General features: G+C 43.3%; 1 protein-coding gene across 1 annotated transcript in view; it reads left to right on the top strand.

Annotated features, from left to right (window-relative positions):
• Nucleotides 1–19,452, top strand: part of ntsr1 (neurotensin receptor 1 (high affinity)) — a 331,861-nt gene that overhangs the window by 130,731 nt on the left and 181,678 nt on the right. The gene's annotated exons all lie outside the window — the stretch shown is intronic.

Raw genomic sequence — 19,452 nt, 5'->3', positions numbered from 1 at the left:
CGCGAGATTTAAAAGGAGGCTAGTTCTAAAAAAACTTCAACTCCCAGCAGTCCCAGCAGTGGCTCTGATTGGTTGTCTGCTGAGGGTGCAGGGGCTGCTGGGGACAAGGAGGCCGCGCAAGTTTTAAAAGGAGGTATTTCTACAGAAAGAGGAGAAGTCTTTTGTTGTTTTGTGTCTTGAGGTGCCTGTCTGTTTACCTTTCCGTTTTGATACTTGTGGATTCTTGTTTTTCCTGGATCATCTCCTGTTTTGGGTGTATGGACTGTCTGGTTGTCTTCCTGCTGCATGAGGACTGACTGAGGATTTGTTGTTGTCCTGCGAAGAAAGGAGCGCTCCTGATCCCATCACACGTTATCATCTCATCAGGACATACCGGTAGGACTGACCTTACCATTCACATACAGCGTGCTGATCTCTGGACTATCTACCTCCATCATTTCATTTCATCAGTTGCCATTTTCATGGACTTTATTGTGGTGTGGTTTTTGTTAGTTGTTTGTTATTGTTGAATTTGTGTTTATTGTGTATCACTGTAAAGGGAACTGGGGTGGGATTGTTTTAGTTTGTGTAGTGTCACCAAACAACAGATGCAACAGTCATAAAAAGGTTTGGGGCAGCCACCCGTTTAATATTCCCTAGCTGCAAAACTGATGTGCTCAGAATGGAGTCCAAAACAGAACTGATAAGTTTTATAGAATATGGAGGCTTTAAAGGCCAAAAAGGAAAGTCAGGTCATCAAGGGCAGAAGCAGAAGGGTCCTCTTCCATAGGCTTGGGCCCAGACTTAGCGTCATTAAAAGGGCCAGAACTAAAAGGCTCTCGGTCATGGGTCCTTCACTGGAAGTTATGTCATCAGAAGGGCCAGAACTGGAAGTGACGTCATCATGCCAGACGGAATTTCCCGCTAACGGTCTTCAGAAAAGCGAGAAAAAAGGTCAGCGCACTCCGCCACCCCCTGGTCTGGCATGGAATTACTCCTCCTATGCGCCCGTGTGTGACAGTAGTTATATTTCGTTTATTGTTATTTTAATACAGTCTTTCATTTCTATCTCATCTCCGGTTGATTTTTTTGTCTCTGTGAGGGAATGTGTGTGAGTCGAGCCAAGGCTGGGTGCACTCCTGGGATTCCCCATCAAAAAAAATAAATAATTCACCGTCCTATCGACAGTGTAAATCTTAGCTCGGTTTTTTTAGTCTACTACAAGGTCTTCTCATCCAATATCGGTATCTGACCTCACAAAAAAAAAAGTGCTGTCAGTTGTATACTGTGAGACTGAAATGTCGAAAAATCCCCTTAAATGAAAGTCAGCAATGTGCACTTTAATCACAATGTCTGAACTGTTTGATTTGTAATTTTAAACTGCAGAGCAGAGGGTTACATCAAGGAAAGGATGGGTCTTTGTCATAAACAGTATGGAGCGCATGGTTATGTAGGTTGTAAGTGTTCCAGTGGAGGGATTGGCATCCCACCCAGGACGGAAGTGGATTCCTTACTCAGTCAAGATGCCATAACGGAAAGATGGAATAAGTGGGGGACAATACCCAACTGGGCCACTTTACTATTCCTGCCCTGATCGGGATGCCCAAAGACTGCAAAAACTGACAGAGGAGCAGTTCATCCCCCACCATTCTAGCTGGCAGTATCCCTTTTATGGAGTTCCAGTCTGGACACCCGCCTGGCTGCATGGGAATTGGAGTCTGGAAGTGCAGCCCTGTAGGGATCCCTGGGGGACAATAGAGGGAGCTGCTTGGGGAGGACCTCCCCGGCTTAGATATAACCCGGAAATACTTTACGTAATAAGTGCTCCCGGGTTCTCTTTAAAAGCCCACTGCCATGTCTTGGAGAGACAGAGTCGGGAGGCAGCAGGCGAACCTCAGCAGAGATGGAGAAGGTAGAAGATTTGTAAAGCGTTCCGGCCGGGTATTGCCCCCACTTGTTTCATCCTTCCGTTATGGCATCCCAGCTGTCCTCTGGAGCACTTACAATGTATATATAGCTCTTTACACACTTCATATACACACTAACGTAATGCGTAGAATATTTGCCATTATGACCAGTTGCTTAGTGACTTTAAAAACTCTAAGTAGTAAATGTCTCTGAATGTACCTATGCAAGTACTAATGGCCCTGTACCCTCTGCCAAGAGGAAGGAGTGAAAAATGTGGCTGTATAGGATGATGGAGGCCTTTAAAAATCCAGTTTTCCTTCTGTGTTGTGCATGCCATGAACAGAAGGGGGCAATCTGCTGATAACATTCTTTACCACCTTCAATTTCCACAGTGCTTTATGATCTTGAGCCCAGCAGGTACCATGTCAAGCTGCAATGCCACCAGTGAGGATGGACTCAAGGACAGGGCAAGTGTAGACATCAGAGCTTTCCTCGGGGGCACTGAAGACGTTGGTGAGCCTTCTAGACAAGAAACGAAATGCGTCGAGCTGACTGGTGTCAGAAAAACGACCAAAAGACATCGAAAAGGTTTGGGACAGCCACCCATTTAATCGATTATGGTTGCAAAAGCTATCAAAAAACAGAGACATGTTCATTCAACCGAGTCCAAAACAGAACTGACTTCCAGGTAGCAAGATGGCAGCTTTAAAGGCCAGTAGCGGAAGTGATGTCATCCCGACCGGAACCAGAAGTGACGTCAGTGGTTGCCCCAGAGCCGGGTGGGATTTCCCTAGAATGGTCTGCAAAAGATCGAGAGGGAAAATTAGTGCACTCTGCCCCCCCCGGTCTGGCATGGAACTACCTGTATTTAGGCCCTTTAGCTGTCTCCTAAACACACGTGTGTGACACTGGGTAGCCAGAATTACAGAAGTGCCATGACGCCGCAGATGTTCTATACTTTGTAGTTAAGAACACTGTAAGAACACCCATGGCCTTGCTCAGGTGCAGTTATCTCATATTGGCTAATCAGAAAGACAAAAAGATTAGTTTTACAGTAGGTGGGATCTGGACTCAGTTTGATCTCAGGTTTGTGGAAGTATCCAGAAACTTCCGTATGCTTTGACCGGTTTGAGGTGCCAGCATCACGTCTTGTTCTCCTAACATTTTGGTGGCAGAACGACTGTCCAGTAAAGGAGCTCCAACTGTGTGAAAAGGCAGAAGGTGGAAGAATCTCGAATCACACGTTATAGGTGCACACCATGTTTAAAAGCAGCCCCTAGGTGGTGTGCTCTGCACTAAACAGATGGCATTTTTATCAATTAAATAACTGGTGGAAAAACAAATGGAACTGAAGAGTCATTTACAGCCATGACCTACTTTGGTAAACAGGGCCTGTCACAAAGACCTACCTCAGGAAAACAGGGCAGCTGCCATGCCAGTCACCCAGCCTGTCACCACTGGAGAATATTCCTTGAGGTAGTTATCACCGTGCCACCCAAAAACCCCAGCCCTGTGCCACTGACTTCCGCTACATGGCTCCCACATCAGCAGCACCCGCGTTATCTTTACTTCTTTGGTGCGGACAGGAGAATCACACATAATAGCTAATGTGTTCTTCATTCTTGGCACAGCACGCTAATTGAATTAAAGGCTAATCATCGGGGAGAGCTAATGGCATCACTCGGGAAAAAAAAAATAGCAACCGCAAATGGCTATTTATTTAGAGGTAGGCGTTAAACAAATATTTAAGGAGGTGATAATTTACTTAAGGGAGCCGAGGTTCAGCCGTCTCCATGGATTCAAGTCACTCTCTGTGTAGAGTTTGCAGGTCCTCCCTGTGTCCGTGGAGTTTTTTCTTTGTATCCATGCACTCCACTTTTTGAGCACATCCCAAAGATGTGCAGGATGACTTAGTCGCTGTAAAGTATCTATCTATCTATCTATCTATCTATCTATCTATCTATCTATCTATCTATCTATCTATCTATCTATCTATCTATCTATCTATCTATCTATCTATCTATCTATCTATCTTTAAGCCCTGTGCCCTCTGCTGCTAGGACATCGTAGTGGTGATGCTGCGGAGAAACAAATGAGCTGACATCCCATGGAAGTGCACCACTCACAGTGTTCAGAAACAGACAAAGCACTCACCTCCGAAATGGAGACTGAGGGTTCGAAACTGACCACCTGCAGTTTAACACAATGCACATCTCAGAAATGAGAAGCTTCCTGGTGAGAATGCATAACAATTCAGAAAGTCTAAAGTGTCCCCAAGTGGGTTTAGAACATGTTTAAATCAAAGAACAAAGGAGTTGATCCAAAAGTGTGGTAGACCTAAGAGCATTTTGCCACCCCAGACAGCATCCTCCATATTTTTCCTTGATTTCTTCCACAGCTCCACGGTTTAAAATTACAAATTAAAACAATTCAGACATTGTGATTAAAGTGCACATTGCAGACTTTCATTTAAGGGGATTTGCAGACATTTTGGTCACACAACACGTTTTCTACATGGTCTTCCCCCATTTCAGGGCACCATGATGTTTGGGGACAATTGGAGTCACAGGTGTTTGTGATTCCTCAGGTGTGTTTTGTTGCTTCATAAGATACCTCAGCCTTCTTCTACTCTTTGAAGTGTATAGTTGTCATTGTTCAACATGAGGAGAAGAGCTGTGCCAATGAAAGTCAAAGAAGTCATTTATGAGGCTGAAACACAAGAGTTAAACCATTGGAGACATCGAGAAAACTTAAGGATGACAGAAATCAACTGTCTGGAATATCATGAAGAAGAAAGAACACACAGGTGAGATCAGTAATCACAAAGGGACTGGTAGACCAAGGAAGACCTCCACTGATGATCACAGAAGAATTCTCACTATGGTAAAGAAAAAGCCCCAAACGTCTGTCTGACAGATCAGAAACAGTCTTCAGGGGGCCGATGTGTGTATGTCAGAGATGACTATCAGCAGAAGACTTCATGAGCAGAAATAAAGAGGACACACTGCAAGACACAAGACATAAAAACAGGATGGCCAGATTAGTTTGAGAAAAAGGACTTCAAAGAGACAGCAGAATTCTGAGAAAAGGTCTTGCGGACAGACGAGACAAAGATGAACCTCATCAGAGTGATGGCAAGAGCACAGCGTGATGATAAAAAGGAACTGCCCGAGATCTAAAGCAGACCACCTCATCTGTTAAACCTGGAGGTGCTGGTGGTGTTATGGCTTGGGCATGTATGGCTGGCACAGCTCCTGGCACACTTCTCTTCATGGATGATGGAACTGCTGACAGCACTGGCACAATAAATTCTGAGGTGTATGGAAACATCTGATCTGTTCTGGTTTATGCCTCCAAACTCATTGGACAGCACTTCATCCTACAACAAGATAATGACCCAAACGCACTGTTGAGGCAACACAGGATTTCGTCAAAGCTAAAAAATGTTAAATTCTTGAATGACAGTCACTCGATTTAAGTCCAACTGAGCAGGCCTTCCATATGTTGAAGAGAAAACTTCAGGGGACAAGCCCCTTGGCACAAGCAGGAGTTGAAGATGGCTGCATTAGATGATTTGCAGCACATCACCAGAGAAGACCCTCAGCACCTGGTGATTTCTACGAATCGCAGACTTTGAGCAGTCATTGCATGTGAGGAATATGCGACAAAGTCCTAAATATGACAATGGCTTTAATAGACCTGCCACTGCATTGTTCCGGTCATTATGGTGGGCACTTTAGGTCAATAGAAGTAAACTAACATGTGTATCAGGCTAAACGCGGTGGATGAGATATCCATCCATTTTCTAATGCACTTCATTCAAATTAAGGATTGTGTGAATGCATCGGCTGTCTCTGCAGAACTGAGCACAAGGCCTGACTCCGAATAGAGAAGCTGCCAAAGTAGCCATCTGTCTGTTTTCAGGCCTGCTTAATCCAAATCAGGATCATGAGTAGCTGAAAGAGTCAACTCTGTAGGGGTCAGTAGGTGAAATATGTGTCCGAAAAGCCAAATTAATTGATCGGAGCAAAATAACAATTGTTCTCTGTTACAAATGATAACACGGATATCAGCTCTAACTGACAATTCTGCATAAGCCCCGCTTTAAAAGATATGAGAATATTTGTTTTAAAAGATACACAGTTGTATACAAGAGAAACCACGAGCTTCCTGAAAGAAATTACAAAGAAATGGCTTCACTAATACCTTCATTACAAATTAATGTGTCTCTCGAACACTGCCGGCACACACTTAGGGCAAAATCCAATTTGGAGATTGTCCTTTTTTTTTGCTTGCTCATGAAAAAACACTTTCTTGTCCAGATTAATTGATCTTCAGATGTAACAGATTTCATTTTTCAAAAGTAAATGCTCAGAGCAAAGCAAAACCCCCTGCTGATTCACCACTTCATGCTACAAGCTTCAGCACCATACGACAGTCCAGTGAATTCGCTTTCAGCAATGGAGTTTTTTCGAGTCTGGAATATAAATAAAGTGAGGCAGATTGTCAATTCATTTTATTAGAGGGACCTCCTGCTCAGGGTTCAATTAGGTTTATTGGTATGTGTGCGAACCTCAGCAAGTAACTGGGCTTTAGTGATCCTTGATCGATGATCTCTGTGGATTTGTTTTTCCTGATAGCAACAATACACTGATTGAACCTTGAGAAAAGTGTAAATTTATGTCAAAAGTGTTGGTTGACATAAAGTATGGAGTCGTTGGTTTCACCATCATCAGGTGGATTAACAGCTTCCTCAGTGAGAGGAGGCAGCATGTGAGAATGGCACATAACTGACAGCACTGGAGCACCACAAGGCTGTATCTTATCTAGTCATCTTTTAGGTCTTTACATTTGCTTTGTGCAAGCATTGATGTCACATCCGATTCAGCTTTTGCACCCTGTCTCAGCGTATATTTAAAAATATAATGAGTGAGTACTGCAACTGGATATATAACACTGATTCTTGTGTGTTCAGTCACTAGCTTCAGCGCAGCGCCAAATGGCTAATTGTGCATATAGAGTTAGAGCCAAAACAAGCTTTAAAGGAACCCTCCCTAACACAGAAAAGACAGAACCTGTGAAATAATAATAATAATAATAATAAGAAGAAGAAGAAGAAGAAGAAGAAGAAAAGATGTATTATTATTATTTGCAAAAAATGGAGTGATACAGGCTCAAACTGATGAAAAACAGCTGCACACACAGGAGAGTCATCAACCGAGGGTGTAATGTTAGCAAATTTTTGAACAAAAAATTTGAGAAAATCCTTACAGACTGTTGGTGTCATGTCAAGTCATATAGGAAAGGTTGGGGTGCCAACCGGATCACCTCGTTTACTGCCAGTGTCCAAAACAAAGAACAAAAACGAGTATGCAGTGGTGCAACAGAAATCAGGCGTAATGTATGACTCTATAGCCTCTGCGGCTTCTTATTTTTATTCCCCCTATCGAGCAGGTCTGGGTCAAGCAGCTCCATCTTACCAGACTGTGTTCTTCAGACTGGAACGCCATCAAATTTATGTCATCTCCCTCAACAAGAAGAGGCGTGGTATAATTGAGCAGGGCCATGGTGCCTTCAATGGGCGGCGTCTCAGAAAAAACTTATGGTAATGTTAACGTTGATGCCCCCTCTTCTTTATACTTGCTTTGCCATTCGCTGAGATGGTTGATGGTACCTTTAACAGAGGGGAAGACAGCCTAATGAAGGGAAGAATAGACATCAATCTGTCAGAGCAAAGGTGTCCCTCCAGTGTGCTCCCTTCGCACTTGGTTGATTACCAAAGGACTGTGTGGTAATGTAGTTCAATTGGAGAGCCCTTTTGAGGATCTTTAGGGACGTTGGAGTGAGATTTTAGGGAACAACATCCCTGTACATCCATCTGACCCATTAGTGTTTCTGAGCTATTCCTGTGACACACCTGAACTACTCCCAGGTCGAGCTTTAAAGGAAGTCATCTTCTGCCATGTGAGTTAGACTTGAGGGAGGAGAGCAGTGATCACCTGCATTGGAAGAAGAGAAGGAAGAGTAGAATGATTTGTATTGCTGATGACTGCCTGTTGTGAAGATATTTTTTGGGATCACTTGATGACTTGTTTAGCATAGTTGAGTTCTGGGTCTGGGGGCTGCTCTGAATTAGATTAAGCGATGTGGAAAACTGGGCTCAAGTTGTCCAGAAAAAAGGGGAATGAACAGAAGCAAAAGAACACAAACGCACCACTTATTTTAACAGCATGTCATGGCTTGAAACACAGTAACATGAACCATAATGGAAGGTTTTTAGAAATTCTTCCCCATGTTCTTTAATTCACTTCTCTTCAACTTCCCCTTGGGCACCAAAACACATTTTTATATTCATTTATTCATTTCATAAATTTGCCGTACTTCGTAAAGTTGGATTGATTTTTCATATAATTAAAAACAATGAGAAATAATTGAATAAACATGAATTGAGGAGTACAGCACCTCTGTAACCTTCTTCATTTGCAATCAAATGGTCCAAAATAAAGATGTTTCCTCATTAAATCTAAATTAGGATATAATTAAAATAAATTAAAAATACTTTAATTGCTCTGTAATTACTTAGAAAATTGCACGTTGCATTGACAGTGTAGCTATTAATGAAATCTAGACACTTGAAATCTCGAGCGTTGCTGTCAGGACTCAGTTATGTAAGGAAAAAAGGCAAGTGGAGAGAACCTCACCAGAGCTCAGTAAAATGACACCAATACTGTAGAAATGATTTTATATTATACGGTAGAAGGGAGTCAGTGTGCTGTGCTGGCACAACTGGCACCCCGACTGATTCACTGTTTGGATGATTTGCCTGGGGAAGATTCAGAAACACTCAGTGACGTGAAATTTTTAATAACCGCCAACGAGGAGAGAGAACAACAAGACGGACTAACGACAATGGGTTCTCTTGGCCAGTTGCTAGCTCGCGCTCTCTTCTTCTCTCTTGTTGAAGGTCAAAGGTTAGGGTCTTTTACGCACATTAAAGTTACATGGCCTTGTCATTCTGATGGTATTAGTCCCACACAAATATATCTTATTTTAGTCAGAAGAACTTGAGACTTGCAACTGGAAACCATACGACCAACTCCTTAGGGTGACAAACGGTTCAAAGCTCATGGTAGTTTGTTGGACGCTTATTTTGTTAAATTGTTTTTCTACACAGTAAGTATGGGAGGCAACAAGACTGTCTGGAACTGATGAGCTCAGGAAGGAAAACAATAATCTTTTATTCAAACTCACTTGGCAAAGTTTGTATTAACTATAATCTCTTATATAATACACTATTGTGGTTGTTCGTTTGTCTGTCCAGGATTTTAAATCATTTGTAGCTTACAAACCGTTTCAACTATTGACCTGGAATTTGGTACACATATACTACGTGATGTCTACTGTCTGCTTTTAGAGTGATGATTGACCTATAAGGTTATTCCTCTTTTTATTTTATTTTATTTTATTGTAGAATCAACTCTTGGCAGCAGGGTGGCCGTAACCAATAAGCATGCCTGGAAATGAAAAACAATGTGAAAGACTGAGGATATCAACAAAGCCACAAAAAGCAATAAATAACATTCATCTTTAAAGAAACAAAACATGAAAAGATTATCCAAAAGAAACCTGTTGCAACCATCCACAAAATGTCCCAATGAACTTAGAGAGGTTAGGAGCAGGCACTGATACAGCGCAGACCACCTCAGGATCCCAGTGGAGTAGAGTCACTTTTGATGTTTTACGGGATTTGAACCGGCAACCTTCTGATTAAGTGCAGATCCCTAGCCTCTGAGCAAACCACTCCACCACCCAAAAAACTTAGAGAAGGATTAAAAGTCAGAGATTTACGAAGGGGTAGCGTCACGTAGCCTACACTCTTATAAATCATGGTTCTTGAACCAATTATGCATGAGGTGTCCTTCCGGCGGGACACTGCCATATTTCAACATTGTTTGTATACGATTCAATAAACCCACAAGTCAATCAAAGGCAATAATGGTATTTTTGAATACTAAAAGGCTTATTCTATCAATTAAATCATACCGTATGTTGAGCCGCAGATGGTGAAAGGCTCAATACCATTGGATAGCTGAGGTTCGGAGCATTCTAAGGGCTCATTTATAGTTCACACTCAGATTGTGTATGCGCCCGCATCATGGCTGCCATGCGTTCCCAGCGTTCATTTGACGTGTCCTCTGAGCAGGTTCTCAGAAATGAACACGACGCATGCGCAAGTTGTAGTACCAGCAAAAAGTCGGGGGGTGCAGTGTGAGTAAAAGTTAGAATGTGACGTCAGAGTCTCTGTTTACTATCTACATGTGACAGCCTGGAACGAGAGCGATGTGTGCGCTTCAATGTTTGATGAATGGTTCGATGTGGTGAAGCAGAATACCGACATACAGATGCTTTCGTGGTGCTTTTATATTCAAGCGTCGCATATTTCCAATCATAATAACGCGATACATTTTAAAAGTCTTCCGTGCCGTCTTTTTTTTCTGGGGCTTCCTCCTGACCTGACAGCAACGGCAAGCAAAAATAGATCACCACACAGAACACATTAAATGTATGATATTCCAACTCTCTGCACATTTAGAATCCTTAGATTTATACTTGATATCACTTTCATGATGAAATGCATTAAAGTACTTGTAACCTGGGTCAGGTTTCAAAAGGAATATATATATAACTGTGAGTTTGTGTAAATAAAGTTTATTGAAGTTGAGTATATATGTAGGTGTCCTCGGATTGACCAGGGGGGAGACGCCGTTGTAAGATAGTTAAACAAGAGATGTAAGATAGTTCGTAGAGTCGAGGTACGAAAAGGAGAAGACGGGAGTGGTGAGAAAGAAATAGAAGAAAAGAGAGTTTCAGGCAAAACACCGAAACCAGAAGAGGGAGAGTTTTAGGCAGCACGCCGAAACAAAACGGAGAAAGAACGAGAAGGAGTGACTGTGGAGGCAGCACGCTGAAACAAGACAGAAGGAACGAGAGAGAAAGTCGGAGTTGAGGCAGCACTCCGAAACAAGAGGAAACGAAAGAAAGAGAGTCGCAGTTGAGGCAGCACGCCGAAGCAAGTCTGACAGGATGAAAGAGAAAAGAGAGGTGCTGTGGAGGCAACATGCCGATACAAGACAGAGAGAAAGAACGAAAGAGGGACTAACTGTAGCAAACGGAAAAAAAAAAAGAAAAGAAGAGTTGGTTGATGAAGGGAAAGACGACAGGCAGGACACAAGGCAGAAATGGTGATCAGTGAGTAAGAAGGGTGGTTGAGAAAGAGGGAGAAGGAGGAATATACAAAACAAGGTCGGTGTTTTTTTTTTTGTTTATTTGTTTTAAAGTGGCTTGAGTAAACTGTCAAGTGAAGGGGCCAGTTTCTGTTTTTTTTGTTTGTTGGCCACTACGCACCCAAGCTACGTTTAGGGCCCCCAACGGAGTGAGTAATATTCATTGACTGTGGAAATAAGTCTGGGTGAGCTCACCAATAGTTTTGGACTCATTATATATATATATGGTTATAAAAAAGTTATTGCTTGTGTTTTATATATAGTGTATATATTGTAACTGATAAATTTTTAAAAAATTGTTCACGTTTCAATTTAGTAAAGAGAGGTTCTGTTTATATATTTGAGTAACTGATTTGATTATTGATTACAAGGCTGAAGGTGGGCGACAGTGTACCTTCTTTTAAATCGTTCACAGACAGTTAAAGTTCAGGACACTTTTTCAATAGCCATTCATTCAAACACAGGAAGTCCACAGGGGTGTGTCTTATCACCATTACTGTTTACTCTGTACACAAGTGACCTGAGACAGAACAATGACCACTGCTCCATTATCAAGTACGTGATGACACCATGATCATAGGATGCATATCTGGGGAGGATGAAAGCCACTATCTAAATCAAGTGGACTGTATGGTAAACTGGTGCAATAAAAACTCTCTCACTCTGAATGTAAAAAAGACCAAAGAAATGATATTTGATTTTAAGAGACAGAAATCTGTATGTTCACCTATTGTAGTTCTGGGAGAGGAGGTAGAAATAGTGAATGAATATAAATACTTAGGAACTTACCTAGATAACAATCTTAACTGGAATACAAATACAAAAAAATTATTTTCTAAATGCAACCAGCGCTTATTTCTCCTCCATAAACTCAAACTATTTAAAGTAGACAAGGACCTCATGTTGTCCTTCTATCGCAGTATGATCCAGTCCGTGATCACTTTCAGTTTCATTGCCTGGTTTAATAGTCTGACAAACCAAAACTCAAAAAAGCTCCAGCAGATTACGAAGTATGCAGCTAAAGTTATTGGGGCTGATGTAGATGATTTGACTAGTGTGTGTCAGAGGGCAATACTAAAGAAACTGGAAATCATCTCAACTGATGACAGACACCCATTACATGTAGAACTAAACTTCAGTAAATCAGGAAGGATAGTTGCTTTGAAAACCCACACAAATCGCTCCAGAAACTCCTTTCTTCCTAGTGCCATACGACTTTTCAATAAGAAATATCGGAGATAATGTTTAAGGTTTTGATATATATCCTGTTATCCTGTTACCTTTTTTTTTTTTTTTTTGGTATAAATATGTTTTATCTAACTGCCTTACCTTAACCTTTCTTATTTCTATTTGTCTGTTTTATTTCATTCTGTCTGTTACCTGTTATTAGATGCAACTGAGAAGGCAAATTTCATGTTTTCCTGTGTAAACATGACTAAATAAAGAAACCTAACTTAACCTAACCTAACCTAACCTTCACGCAATAGAGGTGGCGACACTATTATAAAAGAGCTCAGGGCCTTTGCATACCGATAACGGAGGGTTGGTGCAAGGGGGTTACATACTGTATTTATGTTACATTTTGCAGATAAATCGTTAATTTTGTATAAATAATGAATACTGTTAATAATTACGCACTTGGGGGTGACACGGTGGTGGAGCGGTAGCGCTGCTGTCTCAAAGGGTGTCACGTCACTGGTATTCCCTGCCTGGAGTTTACATGTGTGCTCCGGTTTCCTTCCAAAGATATGCAGATTTGGTGGCGCCCGTGTATGTGAGTGCTCGTATTCGCCCTGCGATGAGCTGATGCCCCGTCTAGGGATTGTTTCTGCCTCGTGCCCAATGCTGGCTGGAATGGGCACATCCCTGGATTGATGGACTTAATCATTAAACATCCTTTTCAGAGATATTGCGGTAAGGTGTCATCAGAATTTAATGGATGTTCCAGGCAATTCACAACACAGCAAAGCTGAACGTTTTCTCACTGTGGTAATATCTCGCACTGCCACCTGGTGGATTCTTCCAGATTTACGTAAAGTACACTTGCAAGTATAAACAGTACAATGCTTGCGTAGCAGGAGCGTCCACTGGAGCATGCGTCGCATCGTGTGAAGTATGAACCCGGCCTAATGATGGTTCTTGTCTGTGATTGGTCATTTGTGTTATATGTCACAGCTGTGTGTATACAGCAACAAATATAATGCTATTACAACCGCTAATCTTGACACACTGTTATGCATCGTTGTGCTGAAAGCTTAAGTCAGATTCTGAAGAAAGTTTTGACTTTATTGAGAACGGCATGTCTGATGAAGCCTCATGGAGGCTGTCTGCTGCCCGTTCTCCCTGTTTTAGTTTTCTAAGCAGTGCTTTTTCAATTTGAGCTTAAAGTATAGAAGCAATGTTTCTTATCTTACTGATGACTAATTGTTATGCTGTACTTGTGCTTCTTGAACTTTCACACAAAGACGTCTCCCGCCCGGTCAAATGTCACCCTAACATGCTGCTCGTGTCACTGTCTGGAAAAAAAGAAATAAACAGCTCATGTCTTGTTCAGAGTATAATCTCTCTACCCTCCATTCACTGAAGGGATAGACAGCGCCATGCAGTCATTTTTATCCCGTTTCTAATCGTACTCACTTCACCGGTTCCACATCAACACCAACCTGGAAAGGGAAAAATGGGTGAGAAAACAAAAGGGGAATAAAATACAATAGAAGAAGGGGAAGGGGGGGGGGGGGGGGTCGAATGGAGTGTGATAACAAATAGGATAAAAAATGAGGGACGGTTTATACCGTGAACAAGTCTCATATGCTCTCCAGCCATTTGCAGCTCCTTTATTACAATTAAGGGGTAATATCTGTTTATTTTTGGCTATGTAATTTAGCTGCAATAATACTAAAAACTCCTTAGCGCATAAGGTGTGTGATGAACAGCGCGCATGAGCAGGTGTCCCGGCTGGTAGGGGGAAAGTTTCCTTATCTGGATGGGAGGCCAGTCCTTCAGTGGTACCAGAACAAAACGCAATGATTGTCCATCCTCAGCCAGAAAGGAAGGGAAAAGATGCCAGTGCAGCACTACTGTATGTGCAGTGACATCCCAGAAGGCTTGGACCGAGGAATAATAACAGGCTGGGAGGCCAGTGTGATGGAATGAAAGATGGAGACAACTTGGTAGGGCTACGTGCTCCCCCCTACACACTAGGTGGCAGCCTCCCTGGGTGAAGCTATGTGTGTGGACCCCCACAAGGCTTTTTAGGAATTGTTGTCCTATATGGTGGCCTTGTTGGGTACGGTGGGTGCCGCCAAGGGGTGCTTCACTGATTTTAATTTGTGGGACTTCCATTAAACCTGAAGTGCTTTGCCCTACCACCGGGTCTAAGATTAAAGAAGCTGCTCCACCTGATTCCAGGTGATTTGGAGTCGGGTTGTAGATAGACAACACTCGCCTGGAGGAGTGGAAGGAGACAGAAAAAGAAAATGTGTGTTCATGTTACTTTCAAAGCCTTTTGTAAGGTACTTGTGTAAATAAACCTTTATCAATTTCTCTGTGCTGCGGGTAGAGAAGATTTCAGAGTTAGGTATAGTGTGCCCCACTCATCCAGACGAGTTAGTACACACCTCGACTGAGACCTTAGGGAGGTCCACTGACACGCATGCATGACAGTGCACATGAACAAGTAATCCTATGAGTGAATAACGTCCCCTATCAAATACATAGTAATAAAACAATCAATTCTTCAAAATTCAAACTCAAATACAAGGAATTTTATTTAAGGGAAAGACCAGTTAGCATCTTGTGGCCTGCAGAGGGCGCCCCTGCTGCCCAAACCCGACACAGACAGATCCATCACACACTTTTTATTTTTTTTTCCCATGGCAAACACCTTCCCCCATTTCCCACCTATACATCACAGTTCATGGCACCAAATCACAGCGTAAAACTCTCTTTCCTTCTTTTCCTTTCTCTTTCTCTCTGTCCACCTCCACTCCTCCTAGCGAGCTTCGTTTCCTTTCCTCCCGACTCTAGCTCCTCTGAATGGGTTTCATAATCTCCTTCTGGCCTCACTTTCAAGTGTGGTGGCAACCCTGCAGAGGAGGGCTCAGGCATTCTGTGGTGGCCATGGGCCCAGCAGGGTTGACCTTCCATGCCGTGGCACCATAGGAAGCCAGGTGGGCCGCTGTGTATCGTCCTGGGGGAGTAATTTCCCCATGCAATCTCCTTCCCCCGGGAGGCATCCCGGCCGGGTAGGAGTCCTGGGTCTCCGTTACAACGATAGATAGATAGATAGATAGATAGATAGATAGATAGATAGATAGATAGATAGATAGATAGATAGATAGATAGATAGATAGATAGATAGATAGATAGATAGATAGATACTTTATTAATCCCAAGGGGAAATTCACATACTCCAGCAGCAGCATACTGATAAAAAACAATATTAAAATAAAGAGTGATAAAAATGCAGGTAAAAACAGACAATAACTTTGTATAATGTTAATATTTACCCATGGGTGGAATTGAAGAGTCGCATAGTGTGGGGGAGGAACGATCTCCTCAGTCTGTCAGTGGAGCAGGACGGTGACAGCAGTCTGTCGCTGAAGCTGCTCCTCTGTCTGGAGATGATCCTGTTTTGTGGATGCCGTGGATTCTCCATTATTGACAGGAGTCTGCTCAGCGCCCGTCGCTCTGCCACGGATGTCAAACTGTCCAGCTCTGTGCCTACAATAGAGCCTGCCTTCCTCACCAGTTTGTCCAGGCGTGAGGCGTCCCTCTTCTTTATGCTGCCTCCCCAGCACACCACCGCGTAGAAGAGGGCGCTCGCCACAACCGTCTGATAGAACATCTGCAGCATCTTATTGCAGATGTTGAAGGACGCCAGCCTTCTAAGGAAGTATAGTCGGCTCTGTCCTCTCTTGCACAGAGCATCAGTATTGGCAGTCCAGTCCAGTTTATCATCCAGCTGCACTCCCAGGTATTTATAGGTCTGCACCCTCTGCACACAGTCACCTCTGATGATCACGGGGTCCATGAGGGGCCTGGTCCTCCTAAAATCCACCACCAGCTCCTTGGTTTTGCTTGTGTTCAGTTGTAGGTGGTTTGAGTCGCACCGTTTAACAAAGTCCTTGATTAGGTTCCTATACTCCTCCTCCTGCCCATTCCTGATGCAGCCCACGATAGCAGTGTCCTCAGCGAACTTTTGCACGTGGCAGGACTCCGAGTTGTATTGGAAGTCCGATGTATATAGGCTGAACAGGACTGGAGAAAGTACAGTCCCTTGTGGCGCTCCTGTGCTACTGACCACAATGTCAGACGTGCAGTTCCCGAGACGCACATACTGAGGTCTGTCTGTAAGATAGTCGACGATCCATGCCACCAGGTATGAATCTACTCCCATCTCTGTCAGCTTGTCCCTAAGGAGCAGAGGTTGGATGGTGTTGAAGGTGCTAGGTAAGTCCAGAAACATAATTCTTACAGCACTACTGCCTCTGTACAAGTGGGAGAGGGATCGTTGTAGCATGTAGATGATGGCATCCTCTGCTCCCACCTTCTACTGGTATGGAAACTTCAGAGGGTCGAGGGCGTGGCGGACCTGTGGCCTCAGGTGGTGAAGCAGCAGCTGCTCCATGGTCTTCATCACATGTGACGTCAGAGCAACAGGCTGGAAGTCATTCAGCTCACTAGGATGTGATACCTTTGGGTCTGGGGTGATACAAGATGTTTTCCAAAGCCTCGGGACTCTCCCCTGTTCCAGGCTCAGGTTGAAGATGCGCTGTAGAGGACTACCCAGCGTGTTGGACCTGTGGCCTCAGGTGGTGAAGCAGCAGCCCCTCCATGGTCTCCGATGACTACCTTCATCAGGTGGCGCAGTGGTAGTGCTACTGCTTTGCAGTAAGGAGACTGTGGAAGATTGTGGGTTCGCTTCCTGGTTCCTCCCTGTGTGGATAGCACTTTGAGTACTGAGAAAGTGCTATATAAATGTAATGAATTATTATTATTATTTTTGATTCCTGATACATCATTCTGATACATTTATTTATTGATGTTTACTTCTCTCGATCTTTTGTCCCCTTGCCTGTCCCTAGACAACATTCTTGTCCATTTTTCTCCTAGTCCTTCCTTTTTTATTCTCTTCCTCTGACACTGGCACTTATTTTTCAAAAATCCCTACAATTATGGCCTACAAGCACACACAGCTTCAAGCCAGCGAGGTGTCATCCACCACTTGTACTAACATTTATGAGCAGTCTCCATTTCTGTCATTGTGCACTCTTTGTAACAAATGAATGCTTTTCAATTTAATTTTTTGTCGTTATGGCACTGCATGAACTCTGAAGACACGTTTTGTCTCTGCTCTGTGGACTGGTGCCATTTTAGTGCCCATTGTAATCCTCTTGAAGAGATGCGTTGTTGTATAAAATTACTACTGATTGCTTTAAACCCAGCCACAGGGGATGCACAAGACAGTGTGTTTCTTCGTGCTGGTCCCAAGCCCGGATAAATGGGGAGGGTTACGTCAGGAAGGGCATCCGGTGTAAAATTTTGCCAAATCAATATGCGGACAACAATACAAATTTCCATACCAGATCGGTCAGGCCCCGGGTTAACAACGACCACCACCAGTACTGTTAGCCAACAGGGTGCTGGCGGAAACTGGTCTACTGTTGGCCGAAGAAGAAGAAGGAGAAGAAGAGGGGGGACACGTGTCCGGAGGCAGGAGGAGAGGAGGAAAGTAAAGAGAGTGAAACTGAGGGTAGGAACTTTGAATGTTGGAAGTATGGATGTGGTGAGAGAGGACATGCAGGTGATGGGTGTAACACAGCAAGATGCAGAGGACAGAAAGATATGGAAGAAGATGATCCGCTGTGGCAACCCCTAACGGGAGCAGCCGAAAGAAAAAGAAGATGAAGCTTTAAAAAAAACAAAGCCAGTGTGCGGAGCAATGAGAAAACTTCATTATGGTGAAAAAAAAGCAGCCTTTCACTTCTAAAATATCCTTTAATCTTATTCTAATGCATGCTTTTTTAATTCCCAACATTCTTAGCAGTGAAAGTCAGAGACCGGTCGTCCTTTTTTGCTTGACCCCCCTTCTCGGTGCCGGACCACATGTTTATGTCTCAATGCGACAAGCGCCTCGCACAAAAGCTTCCTGCCATTGTTGTCAGTTCAATAAACTCCGTTTCCGCTGCACGTGTACTTCTTGTTCCTTTCAAATGCCATCTTGTAATGTTGGCAAGCCCTCATGTAATGAGCAGTCAGTTATTCCTAAGACAGACTCTTGTAAATATTCGCCCACTCGTCAGAGGGGGATATGCATGAATAGCAACCTCGGGTGGATTCCTCATATGCTGGGCCTTCTTATTTGGTTTGTCTTCTTATTTCAGTAAACCAGTCGCTCTGACTGTTGTCCTGTTTACATACCATTTGACCCTTTTTAGGGTGAAAGTTGTTCACTTTTAGTTAAATTTCATATTATAGCTGCACATTATTTATTTCGGTGGTGCTGTGGTAGGTAAGGTTCATATCTCGGGTCCTTCTTGCGTGGAGTTTGCATGTCCTCCCTGTGTCTGTGTGGCTTTTCTCGGAGTACTCTGTTTTTATTTTCGCACTCTCCAAAGACATGCAGGTTAGATGGATTGACCCCTAATGTGTGTGTGTGTGTGTGTGTGTGTTCACCCTGTGATGGCCTGGCACCCTGTCCAGGCTTTGTGTCTTCCTTGTGCCCTGCTCTAGCCGGGATAGGCGACAGCCCCAACCCTGTGACCCAGGTCTGGATTAAGCAGGCTAGAAAATGACATGACATTCATTATTTTATTACCAGTAACGGCGTACTGCACAATAACATGCAGTGAATCCATTCACTTGACTTGATCATTCCTAGTCTTCATCCTCTTTCTCTGTACGTTTAGCATTCATTTGCTCAGAGCTTGATGTGCTTGCTGCTTCCTGAGCAGCTCTTCTTTTCTCCACCCTAGCGGCCCGCTTCTTCTCTTCTTCTGTTGGCATCTTTATGCGTTAAAACTGATTAAGTCAGTGTTTGTGTTGCAATTACTTAGTACGTTTTCCTTAATTTTTCACTTAAGCTGGCACATAAGTCTTCAATCTGCATCAAGAATGATTTAAGATATGAAGAGGAAGGGGAAGTGACGGTGAAGATGGTAAGAATGAGTGGTACGCATGTGCCGCAGAGCCAAGAGTTGATTCTACAATAAAATAAAAATAAAAAGAGGAATAACCTTGGAGGGCGGCACGGTGGCGCAGTGGGTAGCGCTGCTGCCTC

The sequence above is a fragment of the Erpetoichthys calabaricus genome, chromosome 10 (genome assembly GCF_900747795.2).
Source record: "Erpetoichthys calabaricus chromosome 10, fErpCal1.3, whole genome shotgun sequence".
Classification (NCBI taxonomy): Eukaryota; Metazoa; Chordata; class Cladistia; order Polypteriformes; family Polypteridae; genus Erpetoichthys; species Erpetoichthys calabaricus.
This window is presented reverse-complemented; position numbering and strand designations above follow the sequence as displayed.